The sequence below is a fragment of the Phalaenopsis equestris genome, unplaced genomic scaffold (genome assembly GCF_001263595.1).
Source record: "Phalaenopsis equestris unplaced genomic scaffold, ASM126359v1 Scaffold234726, whole genome shotgun sequence".
NCBI lineage: Eukaryota > Viridiplantae > Streptophyta > Magnoliopsida > Asparagales > Orchidaceae > Phalaenopsis > Phalaenopsis equestris.
Genome location: NW_018252630.1, coordinates 63,206 through 82,539, shown reverse-complemented (window position 1 = coordinate 82,539; position 19,334 = coordinate 63,206). Strand labels below are relative to the sequence as shown.

At 36.9% G+C, this 19,334-nt stretch overlaps 1 protein-coding gene and 1 pseudogene across 2 annotated transcripts in view; one reads left to right on the top strand and one right to left on the bottom strand.

Annotated features, from left to right (window-relative positions):
* Positions 1-19,334, top strand: part of LOC110039002 (alpha-1,3-mannosyl-glycoprotein 2-beta-N-acetylglucosaminyltransferase-like) — a gene marked incomplete at its 5' end in the record, with an annotated part of 58,253 nt that overhangs the window by 14,213 nt on the left and 24,706 nt on the right.
* LOC110039001 lies at positions 11,445-12,386 on the bottom strand (annotated as a pseudogene).

Sequence of the window (19,334 nt, the reverse complement as noted above, 5' to 3'; positions counted from 1 at the left end):
AAACTTGTTAGTAGAAGCTGTAAGCGTTGACCTTTACTTTTATTTTGAAGTAATTGACTTCAATTTTCTTAAAAAATGAGTTCTTATGCAATCTAGGTCTACAATCACTTGCTATGACCCTATTTCGGCTTGATGTTTTGATCATTTAGCCTTAATCTCTTCATCTAGTTATCTGTCATTTTACTTAAAATCTGCATGTTATAAGAGACATGCTAGTTTATGATGCCTCTTGCTGATTTACGATTTGAGAGTCAGTTGCTGTGTAGTATTTTTGTAATAACTGAAATATAAATAAAATAAAATGAAACATAAGAAAATAAATTTTAATGGGTTTAGTGTCGGTTCGACCAATCATTTCAATCATTTTGTAAGAGAGAGATTAAGTTACGCTCGTTGAATTGGTGAAGGGGGAAATTACAAGAAACAGAGTGAACGAGAGAGCAAGAAGGGTCGCAGAGGGGAGTGCTCTCATGTCTAGTTTTCGTTGCCTGTAGGTGACTAGCGAGACTCAAAAAGGAAGAAGAAAAGAAGACTCTCCTGCATCTAGCGCAAGTCACTTTGCATGCGTGAAGGAAGAGGAGGCAAGGATTCACCGTTCTTACGGTTGGCTTGAGGAAGGAAGCGGCGAAGCCGTAGAAGAGACGGTGTTAACCCTAACTTGCGCGTGTAAGAGTAGATAAGGAGGGGGAGACGATGCCACGACTTGCAGAAGATCATTGATTTTCGAGAAGAAGCTCTCGAGCCCTAGCATGCGAAGAAGAGAAGCATCAAGCTGCTCATGCCCTAACCGAACTGGCGAGGAAGAAGGGAAGGTTTTGCTCAAGTGAAGGAGGATGCATCGCACATCTTGTGAGGGTGTGAGCATAAGAGAAAGGGAGGGATTGCGTGTGATCTGCGTGGGCTCGGGCAAAAGAGGAGGGGACTCACTTGCGTGCGTGAGAAGGGTAGCTGTCGTGATCTTTAAGTTGAGCATAATGCTTAACTTTAATTAATTAATTAATTTTTTCATTTTAGGATTTATTTAAATTAATGAAATAGTTAAGTATTAAATTAGATTCATGTTAATTAATGTTAAAAAATCAAGTTGGGGCAAATTTCAGATTATTGGTCGAGGAGTTTTGAAGTTGTGAAGGTTAGAGTTTATTTCTTATTTTGGAATTCAACATAATTATTTGAATCGCAATGATTATCATTTTATGAATTAATACTATAAATTAGAAGGTAGAGAAGAATTGATATTTGTTTTTTGTCACGACCCTGCTTGGAACTTGGAATAAGCCAATGCGGTATGTTGGTCCATATGAAATCATAGAGAAGATTTGGAAAGTGGCTTACAGGCTTGCACTATCAGCACACATGTATGGGATACATAATATCTTTCATATCTTTTTACTTCAGGAGTATATTGCTGATGAGGTTAGTAAGTTTTTCATAGGTTCAATAGATATTCAACATGTTTTGACATTTGTGGATGAGCTGAAAAGAATAAAAGATTATGATATGAAACATCCAAGGAATAGAGAGATTTATTTTTTTTTGTTTATTATGGAAACATGAAACTGAAAAAGATGTCACATGGGAGAAGTAATAAAAAATAAGAAAAATATATTCACAACTGTACAATTGAGGCATGAAGTATATTCTTATACTTTAAATTTTGAGAACAAAATTTTTATAAGGATAGGAGATTGTAATAACAATCTTTATTTTCAAGAAGTTACAAAAAATGAAAATGAAACTGTTACGATGCTTGCGAAACAAGTGTCATTTCATAGGCATTGTTCGATCATTTCACCCACTGCTTCTGAGAGTATAAGTTCTATCCTCACTTTTTCTCTCCCATTCGAACTCAACAGAGGAGTCGAGAGAGATAGGGAGAACGAGAGAGAGATAGGAAACTGTGAGAGAGTCAGAGAGAGTGAGATAGAGGAAGAAGAAGAGATACGAAGTTAAGAATACCTTCAATTTAGTAATTTTTTTTAGTCAATTTAATTATAAGCTGTTACATATTAATGTTAGAATTTTATATTGTGAAAGAGAAAGTTTAAGAATTTGTAAGAAATCGTTTCATAGAGTGAATTTAAAGTTGGTATTCATACTTAAAGGTTTATAGTAGTATTTTATTTTTTCTCAATCAATTGCATTAATAGTTATTGATATCTATAAATTCATGTATCATTTTATCCTAATTTACATACTCTTCTTTTTATTGGTGAATGTTAGGTCTCCATATAGTAAAAATCATAACATGTTATTTAAGGATACATATGTTATATTATATGTTATAGGATAAGCATATGAATGATTTTGACTATATATATGTTTGCATGTGCATGATTGACTATGATGGTGTTCATCTCTCTTATGGTAGTAGCTAGAAAACGTTAGAGTACATGTGCACGTAAATGGAAAAAGTTATTGATATTGAAGTATCATAACTCGTAAAATTTTTAAACGGTGCTTCTATGAAGGTTGTACAAATATAATTAATATCGATATGCTATTAATATAGTAAAATACCTTAAATATTATGCAATATAGTGAGTAATCTTATTTATAAACTATCAAATGTTTTATATTGATTTATTAAATGTTTAACTGACTCACGTATTGATTTCCTTTCATTATGTTATTGTAACCTAGTAGTGTGAGTATCATTTGCTTTAGTTAAATTACTGTTGTTTTAAACTAAATTTTTAAGTTAAATTAAATTATTAATAGATGAGCAATAAAAGATAACATGTTTATAGAAGATGCAGACAATCAGGAAGAGATAAAGTTAACTTTCTTACTTCAATTCATTTGTTTAGTGGCTTTTTCATATATTAAAATATTAGTTAAGAATAATTTAATTTTTACGATCTGACCGTCTGTACCCGTTTTGGTTAATTTCAACCTCGGACCGGATTGTCGCCATTTGAAACGAGGACAGAAGACAGTAGTGGGGGAAAATATTTAAGGTAATTAAAATCGAAGTTTTAAATTTAATTAATTTTAAATTTGATGTTTAGTATAATATTATTGTTAAAGATCATATCAATGATGACCAAGAATCAAGATTTAAGATTAATTGATTTTAAGATGAAAAAAATTGGAATATTTCATTTCATGCAAGGCAGTTGAATAATTATATTTCTTCATTTCAGTAATTTTTATTATTTCTAAATGTATGCTTGATTTTATTTATACTCTGTTATAGTGAGATTTAACTTATAACAGATTTTTCATATTGTTAGATAAGAAATTATGCATATTAAATAATTGCACAATAAATTTTTTATAGAATTATTAGATTATTGAATAACATTTAAATTATAGTAAATGTGCATATATCGATTATTACATGACATGTAAATTCTAAGATGGTTCAAATATCAATTTATTTCATGACTTACAGATTTAGTAAAAGTGTATTTATTCATTAGTAGATAAATGTAAATTGTCTCATAAGAGAAGAATGTACATTATGAATAATAAAATAGTGTATACATGAAAGTTTGTGTGTACATGCTAAGAGGAGGAGTTCACTCTTCTATGTTGTGGATAGAGGACGCTAATATACCCACGTGCATAGTTGTTATCCTACATCCATAGAAAATTATTATATGTAGACTGCTAATCGTTTTGTCCACGAGAGAATATCAGTTGGGGGTGAATAGACACTCTTCCCACTCATCATAATCGTGTAATTTAGATCATGAACCACTGTGCTGACTGGAAAATATCAGCCAGGGATATGCTAGATTATGTTTTGAAGATATTTTGAGATAGATGTAATGCATCCTATTGAGCATCGTATTTTTATTTAATTTGAATAGATTAAGATCCCAAGTCTTTTTAGGTCCACCTCTGCCCTTTTAATATAAGTCGAATATAAAACAGCTACTCTCTTAATAGGATCATCAGATGGTTGACGTTTAGTGTGACCAAATCATCTAAGATGACTCTTTAATTTTGTCCTCCACTGGAGCTACACTTATCACAGATATATCCATTGCTCATTTTGTCTCAAAGTGTCAAGCCACTCATCCACCTAGCATTCTCATCTCAACACACTTAACTTTGTATTATGCTTCTTTTTTAAAGGCCAACATCTTGAGCCATAGAGCATTGTAGGTCTCACCGCCTTATAAAATTTTCCTTTCAGTCGAAGCAGTACTTTTCCAATCACACAATAGGCCTGATGCATTCCTCAACTTCAACCAACCAACTTGAATTCTACTAATAACATCCCCATTTATATCACCATCACTTTGAACAATAGACTCAAGATATCGAAAACGTTCACACGTTTTTTATGATTTGATCACCCATAGTTATAACTCTGTCACTATAACTACTACTACTAAAATTTTATTCCATGTATTCAATTTTAGATCTAATCAAACGAAGGCCTTTTGACTCCGATGTAGACCTCCATAATTCAAGTTTTTCCTAAACTCTTTGTCTGGTCTTATCCACAAGAAGGATATCATCGGTGAAAAGCACACAACAAGGTACAAATGTCCAGTAAGATCATCCATAACTAAAGCAAAAAGATATGGGCTTAAAGCTGATCCTAGATGTAAATCAACTGAAATAGGAAAATATATAGTCAATCCTCCTTTGGTTCGAACACAAGTAACAACTCTAGTATACATATCCTTAATGACTTGAATATAAGTAATATTAACACCTTTCTTCTCTAAAACTCTCCAAAGGACATTTCTTAAAACTCTATCGTAATTATTTTCTAAATTAATAAAAATCATATGTAGATTCTCCTTATTCTCTCTGTAGTTCTCCATCAAACTTCTGAATAAATATATAGCTTTCATAGTAAACTTGCCCAGCATAAATTCAAACTGACTATGAGAAATTTTTATATCATGTCTTTACCTATGTTCTGTTACTTTTTCTCATAATTTTAAAGTATGACACGTTAACTTAATTCCTATATAATTTACACACTCTGGTGCATCTCCTTTATTCTTAAAAATAGGGACCAAAATGCTCTTACTCCACTCTTTAGGCATGTTTTTATTTTTTAAAATATTATTAAAGAGTTTAGTTAGCCAAGAAACTCCCAAATCTCTTAAATATTTCCACACTTCGATTGGGATATTATCATGTCATGTTGATTTTCTACCCTTGGTTTTTTTCAAAACCTTTTCAACTTCTCTTTTACTTATGCGGCGATAAAAGTAAAACATTATTATTATTATTTTTGTTAGATAATTCATTATATTGTTTAAATATTTTTTTTTTCAGGTTTTAGCTTTTGAATAGGCTGAATACAGTGGACTTAATGTGTATAGAAGGGCAAGTTCAGTAACTAGAAAGATGAATTTTTATTTGTTAATTAAAAGGTTATCTTTAGTGACTCTTTCACTTAATATTTGAATAGTAAACTTTACTGATAGAAATAGAACAATTGGAAACTTAAGTTCATTTGACCGGTTGTTCTCGTCTTGCTCCCGGGTCGAGTCGTGACAAAAGTTATATCAGAGAGATGTTAGTTTAAGTAACATGAATTTTAATTAAAAAAATAACAATGATGATTAAATTAAGCTATAAATTTTATAAATTGAATTCTTTAATTGAGTTTAATTGAATTGATTTGCTTTTATATTAGAATTATGAAAATCAAGAGGAAGAAGTCGGGGATGATTTTGTAGAAATTAACATGCCCCATAATATTACCATTAATACTGATCCATTTACTGAAATGATGAGTGTTGTGACAGAAATGATTAAAAATTCTCAGTCTCAGACTAGTAGCATTGAAAGAACACAATTGGATATGTATTTGAAGCTTTTTTAGGATATGAGATCGTTGTTATTTTTTGGAGCTGGTGGGTCCATGGAAGCTAAAATACGACTGATGAGAGGAGAAAATTTTAGCTGGTATGTCATGTCCATCAGAGTTGAGAGTTACACTTGCTAACTTTGCCTTTGAGGGAGAAGCTGAGAGATGGTGGCAAGGGGTAGTTATAGGAGAAATTTTGTGGTTGATCTAGCCACTTGGTATGGTTGGAGGAGTTTGCGAGAACTTTTAGAGATTAGTTTGTACCACTGCCAATTATGAGATAGATGTGGGATAAATTTAAGTCTAAAGGCCTTCGTTTAAGTAGAACTAAAACTGAATACATGGAATGTAATTTTAGTAGTAATAGCTCTAGTGACAGAAGTGTGACTTTGGGTGATCAAATTATTAAAAGGTGTGAACGATTTAGATACCTTGGGTCCGTTGTCCAAAGCGATGGTGATATAGATGGGGATGTTGTCGGCTGTTTTATTTTTGTTATTTATTTAAATTTCGTGATTTAAAAAAAATGAATGATTTTATGGTTTTGAAAATAATTTAAATACAAATATACCCTTTTTCATTTTTTAAAAGTAACATTTTAATTTTTAAAATAAGTGAGACCAAACGAGTCTCACATTTTAAATAATTTAGATGATTTAATACAATACTACAAGCAGTACACTTATCCCAAAGAAATAAACATATCACTTGTAATAAGGATTCAATCATCTAGACTAAACAATTTGTGACATCCATTTGGTCTGCGAAATTGTCCTATTTGCCGACAAGTTCTCCTACCTAATACGAGGGTTAGATAAGGTTTATTTTACCTGGGTTCCTGATTCCCTATAAAGGCAAGCCCCTATAGTTAATTATATCTTAAATAACTGAGAGTCATTTAAGAAAACTCTCGATTAAGATCAGGTGATTTTGCTTTCAAGATTTCAAAGTTTAGGTTTTCACGGTTGGACATGGAAAAATCAAATAAGAATGACCCAAAGTAGGAACAATTATTCAAAGAATCCAAAAGGAAGAAAAGTAGGGGATATCACAGATCTGGGAAAAAAAACCCCCGGTGAACTCCCAACTATCCTAATATTCGGCTTTATGTCTTTGAAGTGATGATTTTTACATCGTACCGTACGGTAACCTCAGAATCCTAAAACGTTAGGACTTATAATTGTACAACAGAGTTGTACAGAAAGCCTAAAGAGTGATCCTATAGATTGTTATTTAAACTAAGGAAAGTGTATAGTGTTGTGAAAATATTCATGTGATATGAAGATGTTTCGTTGCTGCAGATCCATCTGAAAATTGTTTCTCGTCGCGCTGCCCACGATGTTCGCTCCAAACTCCTCGTAGTAGCACCTCCTGGTTTAGTTTTAATTTTGAACATGCTCCTAACCACTAGGTTATCCTAAACTAAGGCATAGTGTATCAAAGTAACTAAGCATGCTGTGTGAAAGGAAAGTAATAATGCACTGTGTAGTAAAGAGAAAAGACAATATAACATGCTGAAAGAAGAACATAACGTGCTAAAGAAGCAGTATAACAGACTATGAAAACAATATAACATGCTTTTAAAATAAAGTGTTGTAATGTAAATTAAACCTGTACACCTGAGAGGTTCATTGCTCCTTTAAATTTAACTATTATGTGCTGTGTAAAAAAGGGAAGTATGACCTGAAAAAGACTAACAGAAACAGGTAAATTGTAGAGAAAAAATAAACAAATAAAATGAAATACCATACCACATATAAATGACCAAGAATAGGAAATTTATATGTGATATTGGAATGTTCCCAATTGCTAGGAGGATTTGAATGTAGGACAAACTCAAATCCCGGAGCATTGGGTTTCAGTTTTGGTCAAGTTAAGGTAAGAATTTTATTATTTGATTTAATTAAATCAGTCATGAGTCACAATCTAGTATACCCTCATGCCTAGTGTCCTACTTATCTTCTAACTAAGGTTAGATGTTTGGATTTCTTAGAGTCATTTGAAAATTAGGATGGTAAACTATTTCTTAAGTTGTGCTTTTAAAATCTAGGATGTCTGCACTTTAGGTTAAACTTGAGGTGTCCTAAGGTGTCTAGTCTCAATTAAGTGCCTTTCCACTAACCCTCAAACATCTATAGATCCAGCTGAGCTCGCTACCAGACTCCTAAAACCTAGGGGTAAACTCATAGTTTTAGCAAAAGAGTTGTGAGTCGTGCTTCAATCCTAATTAAAAGAAATAGATTTTAAATTTATTCAAAGCTTAAGGAATCTAAGAGTAAGTCCACTAATTTCTCAATTGTTATCTAAATTCTCATTTTTTTTATTCCAACTAGTCTTCCAATTTTCAATCTATTTTTCCTTATGTAAAAGAAGAGGTGGATTGTTCGCTACTCTATCACCCCTCTACATTGTATCATCCCAAAAATTATAGAGGCTTTATCTTCCAATTTTACTTTTCCCCATTAGAGCTTCAATCCTCATAGGCCCCTGCATCAAATTCCCATTTTTAACTTAACCGTTAAAAAAAAAAATAAAACAAAATAAACGAAAATGAGAGCGATCCATTTTTAAAACCAAATTAAATCAATAAAACTCGTGAATATGTTTCGGTCTAAAACATTTAAATTTGTTAAAAGGAAAAAAAAATCGGATCAATCCCGAGAACGATATCCTTTTCAAGTGGCGCTTTTATGAATTTCCAAACCCAATATGACTTCAATTTATATCAAACTCAAAATGAAACTTCAAATGCTTTCTACATTTCATAAAATATAGGAGAACAATCTATAGGGAGTATCCTTCTGTACCTCTAAAAATCATACAATTATCAAAACCCTTCAATTTCAATTTTAATCAAAAGCTCACGGGTAAGACAATAGGGGGGGGGGAGAGCCCACGGGTAAGGCAGCAACCCAAAACCAGGAATCAAATCTAGCTCAATGAATATGAAGCTCACGGTTAAGACATCAACACAAAACCAAAAATCGAATCCAGCTAAATGGATATGAAGCTCACGGCTAAGGCAACAACCCAAAACCAAGAATCAAATCCAGTTCAATAAATATGAAGCTCACGGCTAAGGCAGCAACCCAAAACCAAGACTCAAATCCAGCTAAATGTATATGAAGCTCACGACTAAGGCATCAACCCAACACCAAAAATCAAATCCAACATATATTTCAATAAGTAGCAGCAAAAGAATATTTCAACAAGGGGCAGCAAGATAAGTGAGATATGAGCCCCCAAACATGATTTCTAGCATTTAAAAATGACATCCAACATATATTTCACAAGGGGGCAGCAAGAGAAGTGAGATATGAGCCCCCAAATATTAATTTCTAGCATTTAAAATGATTTCCAATAACATGTTTTGAGCAAAACAACAAAACAGAGGAGAGGAAAATGAATACTTCTTTTAGCAGATTTGAAATAAAACTATAAGAATGGTTCAAGAAAAGACCACTACAAATGCTCCACATCAAAAGCACTCGAAATTTCTAGCTTAAAAAAGGATTCTGGCAACACTCTTTTTTCTCAAGAACTCTTCCTTTCTTTCTAAAAAATTTTTAACAACTCCCAAGCCACAGAAGATGAGAAGAAAATGTAAGTTTGAAAAGATTTTGGCAGCACCTCCCCACTCTCAAAAATTTCGGCCCTCAAACTCAAAACCCTCCCCAAGTGGGGTTAAACCCTCCCCAAGTGGGGTTTTTTATAGTAAAGAAAGGAGAAGAGCAGCCACCTACCAACCTTTCTAGTCAACAAATCAGGTAAAGGGAGAGGATGAGAAAGATTTAAGGCAAGAGGAAATGCAGCCTAGGGCAGAGGAAGGGTCGGCCGGGTGGAGTTCCACCGTTGGGAAGTTGCTCAGTCGAGCAGAGATCGAGGAGGCGTGTGCGCGAATGGACCGCGGAATGCCGCGTGTGAGGATAAGGGGAGCCGTCTCACGCGCGAATAGCAGAGGAGATGCGAGAGAGGGGATGCGTGCGGAAGCTAGGGCTCCGCCCGAGCGGCTCTCGGTCGAAGAAGGAAAAAGAAATACGCGAATGCCGTGGGTTAAGTGAATAGAGATTAGTTTTTATAAATATTATTTAGTTAAAAATATAAGTATATAAAAAAAATACTTAATTTTTAAAGTAAAAATTTGATTTACACATTTTAATTCGTGTGTGAAATCATTGCAAATTGGATCTTCCTTTTAGGTAATTCTGACGTTCTGGACGCGCTGGTACGATCCGTTTCGCCGTCGGAAGTCATTTTGACGAATTCATCGATTTGCGTGCTAATTTTCTCGTGTCAAAAATATGGCAATATGGGTGTCCTTTCCTACCAAAATGGGTACCCCAGACGCGTTGGTGCAGTCCAACTGTCGTCGGAAGTCATCCGGAGAAGTTCGCATTTTCACCCGTCCTCTGAGCTTAATTGAAGTCCGATTTCGTGCAATTTTGTGAACTTTGTGTATTTGATGTGTGTATGTGACGAAAAGGTTGTGACGATGTCTCCCTAAGGCTTGAAGTCCTATCAGAAACTTTTCTCTTGAGTCTTCGCAAAATAACCTATAACCGCTCGTCTATAAGACGATGGTCTTGTGCCAAAGATGCTAGACATCAAAGGAAAATAGGAATTGACTAGAATTTTCTAAAAGTGTGGTTTTCAATTCTAGTTTTCTAAGATGGTCAATAAGAACTCGTAGAGCTAGATCCTAAGACCCTAGAAAAGGAAATGACCTCAAAATTGAGGTCAACAAATGGACCCCCAATAGGTGTGGTGTGCGGAACAGGTACGCCGCACGTATTGGTGTTGACCGAAGCGACCAACAAACCAAAGAATTGTTCAAGAAAAGGTCGGATTTGATATGAAATCGAATTTGAGTTGGGTTCTCAATCAGGAACCCACAGCTCGAGAAAGACTTTGTGAATGAATGGATTGAGAATGAAAAGATTTATCACAAGTTTGTCGCATTCGATTTAATCGAGTGAAAAAATTATTTTAAGGAGGTTAAGTGGGGCCACCAACAAAGGGGTTTATGCCAAATTTAAGGACCACCAACCAGGGATTTATGCCAAATTTAAGGACCACCAACAAGGGATTTACGTCAAAGGAGGGCCACCAACAAGGGGTTTATGCCAAATTTAAGGACCACCAACCAGGGATTTATGCCAAATTTAAGGACCACCAACAAGGGATTTACGTCAAAGGAGGGCCACCAACAAGGGGTTTACGGCAAATTTAAGGACCACCAGCAAGGGATTTACACCAAATTTAAGGACCACCAACAAGGGATTTACGTCAAAGGAGGGCCACCAACAAGGGGTTTACGCCAAATTTAAGGACCATCAACCAGGGATTTACGCCAAATTTAAGGACCACCAACAAGGGATTTACGTCAAATTTAAGGGCCACCAACAAGGGATTTACGCCAAAAGACCACCAACAAGGGATTTACGTCGAAAGGAGGGCCACCAACAGGGGATTTATGCCAAAATTTAAGGAATTCAAAATTAATTTAATTTATCATAATGTAAATATATATATTTTCAAATTTATTTTATATTAGATGCTTTCTTTATTTTACTTTGCATCGTTCCATGTTCATTGCAAGACTGTATTAACATTCAATTTGACATCCTTAAATCAATCGCATCATTTGACAAAAAGAAATCTTCATTGATCCTTCAAAATCTGATATATCAGGATACAATTCAATCGTAAAATGATCTTGCTCGAAACAAATTGTAGACTTTTAATGCCATATCCATCTTTCTGACCTCTCGGAGTTATGTAGAAACTAGCCCCTCCTACAAAGATATCTTCCGGAACAAAAGTCCCCCTCACATACACTTTGAGGCGTGCCTGTTTCATAATTCTAAGGGTCGAAGTCCCTCGAGCTCTGGATCAGGTTGATATCCAAATGGTACCTTACTGTCATCCATTCTTCTGAAAGTAATTGATATTCTTTTTTGCGGAACCCCTGGTACACAATGTTTTGCCAAATCTGCTCCATTTCCTTTGAGAACCAGGATCGAGCCAACAGGAAGAGGAATTTCCATTGCTCCACGAAATTCAGCCAGACCAATCACTCGTATCTCTTTTTGGAACATTATATTGCAGTTGCTGACGAGAGACAGTGCAGAAGGGTCTCACGAAATCGTGGTTATCAATATGGGGTGATATACAATCTCCTTCTTCATAGATATTAATTATGCAGCTGTTTGGTACTCTATCTGCCGGTAAAATACGCCATTCTACCATCTTTTTTATCATCCTTTTCATAAGCGGTGGCAGCGGGTCAACTTCATCATGTCGAATAATCCCTGGGGGATTCCCTCTTTTATCATATGCATAATTATAGCAACATCCGTACTGAATTGTGATCCTGCCCTTGCCTTTCATCCACTTTCGGGGCTCTGAATAGGTCCTTCCCTTTAACAGGCTTTCTCGGCCTCTTTCTCTGAGATCAAAAATATATTTCACCATCCTTTTTCTGTTCATTTTCGGAGAAGACGTCAGTATGCAATTCCAATCCTTCCAAAATATTGACATATCTGCCTCGTATCCTTTCAAAATATTCAAAATTTTGCTTTCGCACTTTCTGGAACATTGCGAGCTCTTCTTCAGAAATTATCTGCAATCTCTTGGCTGAACATACTGCGGGATGTATGACTCTACATCTGGATGTTCCTCACTTCTTTGAATTGCTGGGATTATAACACATCCTTCCCTAGGAGCATCATATTTCATATATTCATCACAAAAACCAGCTAGAGAATACTCTTGCAAAGTGGTCTACAAAATTGAACTTTGTGGGTGTCTTTCTGCAGCAGTTTAAAGCGGAACATTCTGGATTATTTGCTCGGACGTTTCTTCTTTATTTTGAGAAATCAAAATATGCTTTGAAGTTGCCTCCTCAGCTTGCCTTTTTTCCAACTGTACGAGTGCTTTGCGCTTCTTTCGACTGGCAATCCTGCGTTGGGTGCGGGTCAACGGTACTTTTCTCGACAGATTTGTTGGAGCGCTGATGAACTCTCCCTTTGCTGTTAAAACCATTGACTGCATCTGCCCAACTCTCCCTGACGGATCATCATCATTTTCCCGAGTTTCCTCTCCATTTTCATGCTTTCTTTTCTTTGCAGTGGTGTCAACTTCCTTACTTTTAAAACTGAGCACTGGCTTGAAACCTTCCATCTCCTTTGAGCTCACCACACTTAACAGGTGCCTCTCATATTCCAACTTGACTTGCTCAAAGTCCAAGTCGAAATCAATGATGGCTCCTTGTGCTACCTCTTTCTTGTTTAATGCGAGATTAATGCCATTCTTAAAAGAGAAAATCAGTATTCCGTTCGACATTTCCCTGTAAAAGACAGGAGAAACGTCAGCACGTTGATAATCAAATGAACAGGAACAATGACTAATTATTATTTAGAAAGTGATTTAGTTCATGTTTGAATTTGGGAAAAACAAAGAAAACTTATTATTATTCATGAGAATCCATCTTGTCTTGTTAATTTTATTACAATATTCTTGGACCCAGTCACTAAAAGTTAACGCATCTGCGTATCATATGACCTGCAACCGGGTCCCCTGAAACGTCACGACGCGTAATACTTTTTCAAGTATCTTCCATTAATTGGGAGCATAGGTCTTTCGCTCTGACAATCCACTAACTGATAAGACCCTCTAGAATAAACTTTTTCGACCACGTACGGTCCCTCCCAGATTGGCTCAAATTTTTCCCCTATCTTACGATGTGCAAGAATAAGTCTCCTGAGAACCAGGACTAAATCACCAATATTGAAAATCTTAGGGCGGACCAGTTTATCGTGGGCATAGATCATTCTGGCCTGGTAGAGTTCCAAATTCTGCTGTGCTGCTAAACGATCTTCTTCGAGGGCTTTTAACTCTTCCAATCGGAGTCTAGCATTTTCCTCTATTGTAATCTTGTTGGCTACTGCAATTCTGAGAGAAGGTAACTGAACTTCTAAGGGAAGAATGACCTCGGACCTGTATGCAAGTGAATATGGCGTAGCCTGAGTTGGAGTTCTGACTGTCGTCCTGTATGCCCACAGAGCTTCTAATAACTGCTCATGCCATCCTCTTTTATTTTCGTCCAATGTCTTTTTTAGAATCTGCACGAAAGTTTTGTTAAAAACCTCTGCCAATCCGTTTGCTCTAGGGTAGTAGATGGTAGAATATCTCCAATCTATTCTGTGTCGTTTGACAAAATTGTTGATCTTCATGCTTTTAAATGCTGAACCATTATCGGAGATTACCCTTCGTGGAACACCGAAACGATACACTATGTGAGACTTAAAGAATTGAAGAACTTGATGCGCTTTGACTTCTCTTAAAGGTACTGCTTCTGCCCATTTTGAGAAATAATCTGTTGCAGCGAGAATGAAACGGTGTCCTTTTGATGACGGACGGTCTATCGGGCCCACAATATCTGTGCCCCAACACTCGAACGGCCACGACGCTACTATAGGGTGCAGCACATTCGGAGGTTGATGCAAGACCACTCCGTGTATCTGACATTGGTGACAGCTTCTGGCAACTTCCATGCAATCGGTGATCATCGTCGGCCAGTAGTAACCCATTCTTTTGATTTTTATTTTCATCTTCGGGCCTGACTGATGAGCACCACACAGTCCTGCGTGCACCTCAACGATCTTTTGTGCTTCTGGCCTGTTCAAGCACCTCAGCCACATTTGATCGAAGGATCTTCTATATAAAACATCGTCCACTAAAGCGTACGACAACGCTCTTTTCTTGATCTGATGAGCTACTGACTTATCCTCTGGTAATTTTCCGGACTTCAAATATTCTATGAACGGTTCCCGCCAATCATTAGCATCTTCTGCAACTGCAGCCACTATCTCTTCTATTTCAAGCCTTTGTAGAACATCCATGCTGATTTGAAAGTATTTTTCGTCCCTCTATAGTGATATCAATTGAATTTTCTGGTGGGCATGCTAACTCTTTCGCAAGCTTTGCTAATGCATCTGCATGGGCATTATCTCTTCTCGGTATCTGGTATATTGTTACACTTGGGATTTGCTCCAACAATTTCATTGTATAATTAAAGTACTGTTCCAATTTTGGCTTCAGAATCTTGTATTGCCCTGCCACTTGCTGGATAATGAGCTGTGAATCACCAAATATCTCGATGTCCGTTATTCCCATTGAAATTGCTAATTCCAATCCGGCGATTAAAGCTTCATATTCGGCCTCATTATTCGTACAAGGCTCTGTTAAATGGTAGGAGTACCTTAGTAACCCTCGATCTGGTGTTATGAATATCAGGCCAACTCCTGCTTTGCCAGGTATTATTGTCCCTGAATCTTTATCTCTTTGTGATGACGAAGCTCCATCAAAGTACATTTTCCAAATTTGAGAGTTGGAGGGTTGTATATTCATTATTTGCTCATCTGGTAAATCATCACTGAGGGGTAAATCGGCTGGCAACGGATGTGCTGTAAGGAAATCTGCTAAAACGTTGGCCGAGTTATTAAGTATTGTAATGGATTAACTCTTGAAATCAGGTGGACCTTATGAGCTAGCATGTAATGCCTAAGCTTTTGAGCGACGAAGATTAAAGCTAGACAATGCTTCTCGATGGGTGGATACTTTAATTCCGTCGGAATCAGACAACGACTCAGGTAGTAAAGGACATTTTCTTTCCCTTCATCATTAACCTGTGCTAACAGGGCACCAAGAGAGTCGTCCAAAGCCGCAGTATAAAGTATCAAAGGTCTACCCGGAATCGAGGCTGCCAACACAGGTGGCACCATTAAATACTGTTTAATTTCTTCAAAAGCCCTTTGACACTTCTCATCCCAGATATATTTAGCGTCTTTTTTGACTAGTGCCGAAAAGGGTTTACACCTTCCTGACAGATTATAAATAAAGCGTCTTAAATATGCCAATTTCCCTTGAAAAGATCGTAACTGCTTTAAACTCTTAGGTGGTGGCATTTCTAATATCGCTTTAATCTTTTCTGGGTCGATTTCGATCCCCCGGTGACGGACAACAAATCCAAGGAACTTCCCAGAAATGACACCACATGCGCACTTTAGGGGATTTATCTTGAGATTAAATCGTCGCAATCGTTCGAAGACAATCCTCAAATCATACAAATGATCTTCATTCTGTTTACTTTTAATGACCAAATCATCCACATAGCATTCGACTTGATTGTGAATGAGGTCGTCAAAAATTCTCGTCATGGCTCGCTGAATAAGTTGCTCCGGTGTTCTTCAATCCAAATGGCATTACAGTGTAGCAGTAAATTCCAATTGGAGTTCTGAAAGCTGTAAATGTTGCATCTTCCGGTGCCATCTTGATTTGGTTATACCCGGATGATCCATCCATAAATGAGAAAATTGGATGCGATGATGCAATATCTACCATTAGCTCTGAAATTGGTAAAGGGAACTCATCCTTCGGGCATGCTTTGTTTAAATCTCTGAAATCCACGCAGATACGGATCTGACCATTCTTCTTTCTCACCGGCACTATGTTGGCTAACCATGTTGGATATTGTTCTTCTCGTATAAAATTAGCCTCTATCAATTTCTTAACTTCAGCGGTGACCTGCTGCTCGATTTCAAGGCGCATCCTCCTGGGAGCTTGCTTTACTGGAGCCATGGAGGGGTCTATTCCGAGCTTATGAACTGAAACCTCTAGCGATAGACCTGGCATCTCCTCATAGCTCCAAGCAAAACAATCCTTGAATTCTGTCAACAACTTGATTAAATTTGTAGACTCTTCATCACTGAGCAAAGAACTTATGAAGGTGGGTCTAGGATCTTCCTCTGACCCTAGATTTATTTCTCTTAACTCATCAACAGTTGACTTAATTTCCTCTTCAAACTCAGGAGGGGCATCTTCTATTCTAAATTCATCAGGATCATCTTCTTCTTCAAAACAACACTCATTGGGATTACTAGTAACAACCAAGCAAAATTCTGCATCACTGAGTGGCCCTACCGTGCCGAAACCAAGGCCTTCTTTTGATTTAGGATCTCGATTTTTATTATTCCACAATTCCTCAAAAAGTTGCAACCTGTCTTTTGATAGTTTGTCTGGTATTAAGCCACGTTGAGCAAGTTTCTTAACACAGGGAGAATAATAATCAAAAGGTAGTTCCATTAATTCATTTGAAACATCTTCCTCCAAATTTACATCAATTCTGGGAACAGAACTAGAAGAACCGCGATAGAACTTTATCGGTTTTAATCCCCCACCACGCACTTCCTTGACCTCCAAACCCTCAATTTTTTGAGAATTAATAGGGGTTAAGGCCACGGCCTGCACATAGTGGTTGATTCTGTCATACATTGACTTGTACTCATCTTTTTCATCTTCTTCCAATGAAATTTCAAAACGTGGCATCTTCTGGCGTATCACCATTGCATTCTTTCCGGTCTCTTCTTCTTCTGAGCTTTCTTCTAACTCAATATTGATAGTCGAATTCCTTTGTTCAATAATCTTCCCAACTCTTCCTCGGCCTCGTCCCCGGCCTTGATCTCGGATGCGAGGACTAAAAGAATTTCCAATTTCTCGTTTCGAAGAAATGGTGGAAGATCGTTGAACCGGCACCCGACTACTCGGCTCTGGTAGCACTCTTAGATCTTCAACCTTTCTTGATACGACATCTCTGGAGAAAACTGTCTTTTTCACGGGAGCGTAGTAAGCAGCATCTTCATGAATTCCGATCTCATGCACTGAGAATGGCTGCAAGTCTCCTTTGATGCATTGTTCTTGTCCTTTTTCAAAATATTTTATACACTGGTGCAATGACGAAGGGACCATCTTATATTCGTGAATCCAAGGTCGACCCAGTAGGGCATTGAAAGAAGTTTCTGAGTCAATGATATGGAACTTTGCGGTTGTTACTAGATCACCAATTTTCATAGATAGTGTTATGGATCCAATAGCTCTTTCTCCTTTTTGGTTGAAACCTTTTAACATCATTTTATTGGTGGAGAGCTTGTGGATGTCAATTTCCAAATATGCTAAAGTCCGTAGATTCATTATGTTAATTGACGCTCGTGGATCCACTAACACCCTTGAGAGCATAAATCTTCCGATGTTAACTGAAATATACAAAGGTCGGTTATGATCGGCAGTTCCAAGCAACAAATCCTCATCTGTGAAAGTCACACTGGGTTGATCCTTTAACGAACAGGCCTCATCCAAGGAGTCGTTGGCCAAATGGGCTAAGCAAATATCTGGATCAAGTAGAGCCTTGATTAATGCCTCTCTCATCTCCTTTGACAGGATCAGAGCATCGTAAATGCTTAGCTTGGCTGGTAACTTCCTAAGATGTGCCAGAACGTTATATTCCACTTTATTACTCGTATTTCCAGTTTCTTCTTGAGTAGGCAATTCTTCGACTGGCGGAGTTGTCTCATTTTGGGTAAGCATTTGTTTTCCTTTCACCCCCAAATCCGATACTGGCGGTAATACCTTTCCTCTTCTTAAATATACTTCTGTTATTTCTTGCATTTCTTGAGTTGGACCCGGTGGTTTCTCTTTTGCCACAGCCACCCATTCTTCCAAAGATGTTTCTGAATCTGAAGCTTCCAATTCAATTGCTATTTGCTTTCCTCGGAATTCAAAGGAGGGTGCTTCACTTTCTGCACTATCATAGCCTGTATCATTACTCTCTTCACTAGCCATATTGAAGAGTTCGTTGCGATTTTGTATGATTTGAGGATCATCATAAGGATCGAAATTCGAATTAGATTGAGCGTTAGTTACGTTATCACCATCATCACCAGAAACAATAAAAACGTAGCCAAAATCAATCATATCAGCATTGCAAACTCTCGGAGGAGTAAAAAGAAAATCGTACAAGGTTATCGGTTCGAGGAATTTCTCCCCCACATCCGAGATAACCACTCGAGAATATGCAGCTCCCACATTAGTTTTTGCAATGTCAATCCTTTCTTCTTTGACAATTTCTCTCTTCTTTTTCTTCTCATCTTCTGATGTGACTGACAGTTCTGACTCTGCAGATTGTGGAATCTGAATAGATGTTTGTGCGGACACAGTTTGAATTTGATTTAATATTTTCTTTGAAGATCTGGTCCATACAACACTCCATTCATCATCCGCTGTGTAGGGATCAACCGGATCGACCGAAATCATATTTATGGACCCTCTTTCAGGCTCCTTCAAATATTCCTTCGGGATATTTATGTTCCCATTCTTGTAATTTCTCTCCAACCAACCTTTGAAGCTGAAACAGTCTTCTATGGTATGCCCAATCAGTCTATGGTAAGGACAATAATTTGGATGATCTTTCTTATCAACTTCATCTGACTTCTTGGGTTCTAGCAATGTAAACTCAGCTCTTTTTACCAAATTTCGGAACATTTTAGACACGACCTCATCCTTAAAAGAGTAGTTTTTGTTCATCCTGTCTGTCAGGGTCGGAGCCTGTCCCATGTCCGTATTGTAAGATCTCTGCTGAAACTATCGCTGACCATAATATTGGTTACTTTGTTGAGAATGCTGAGCTTGTTGTTGATTATTCTGTTGCGGA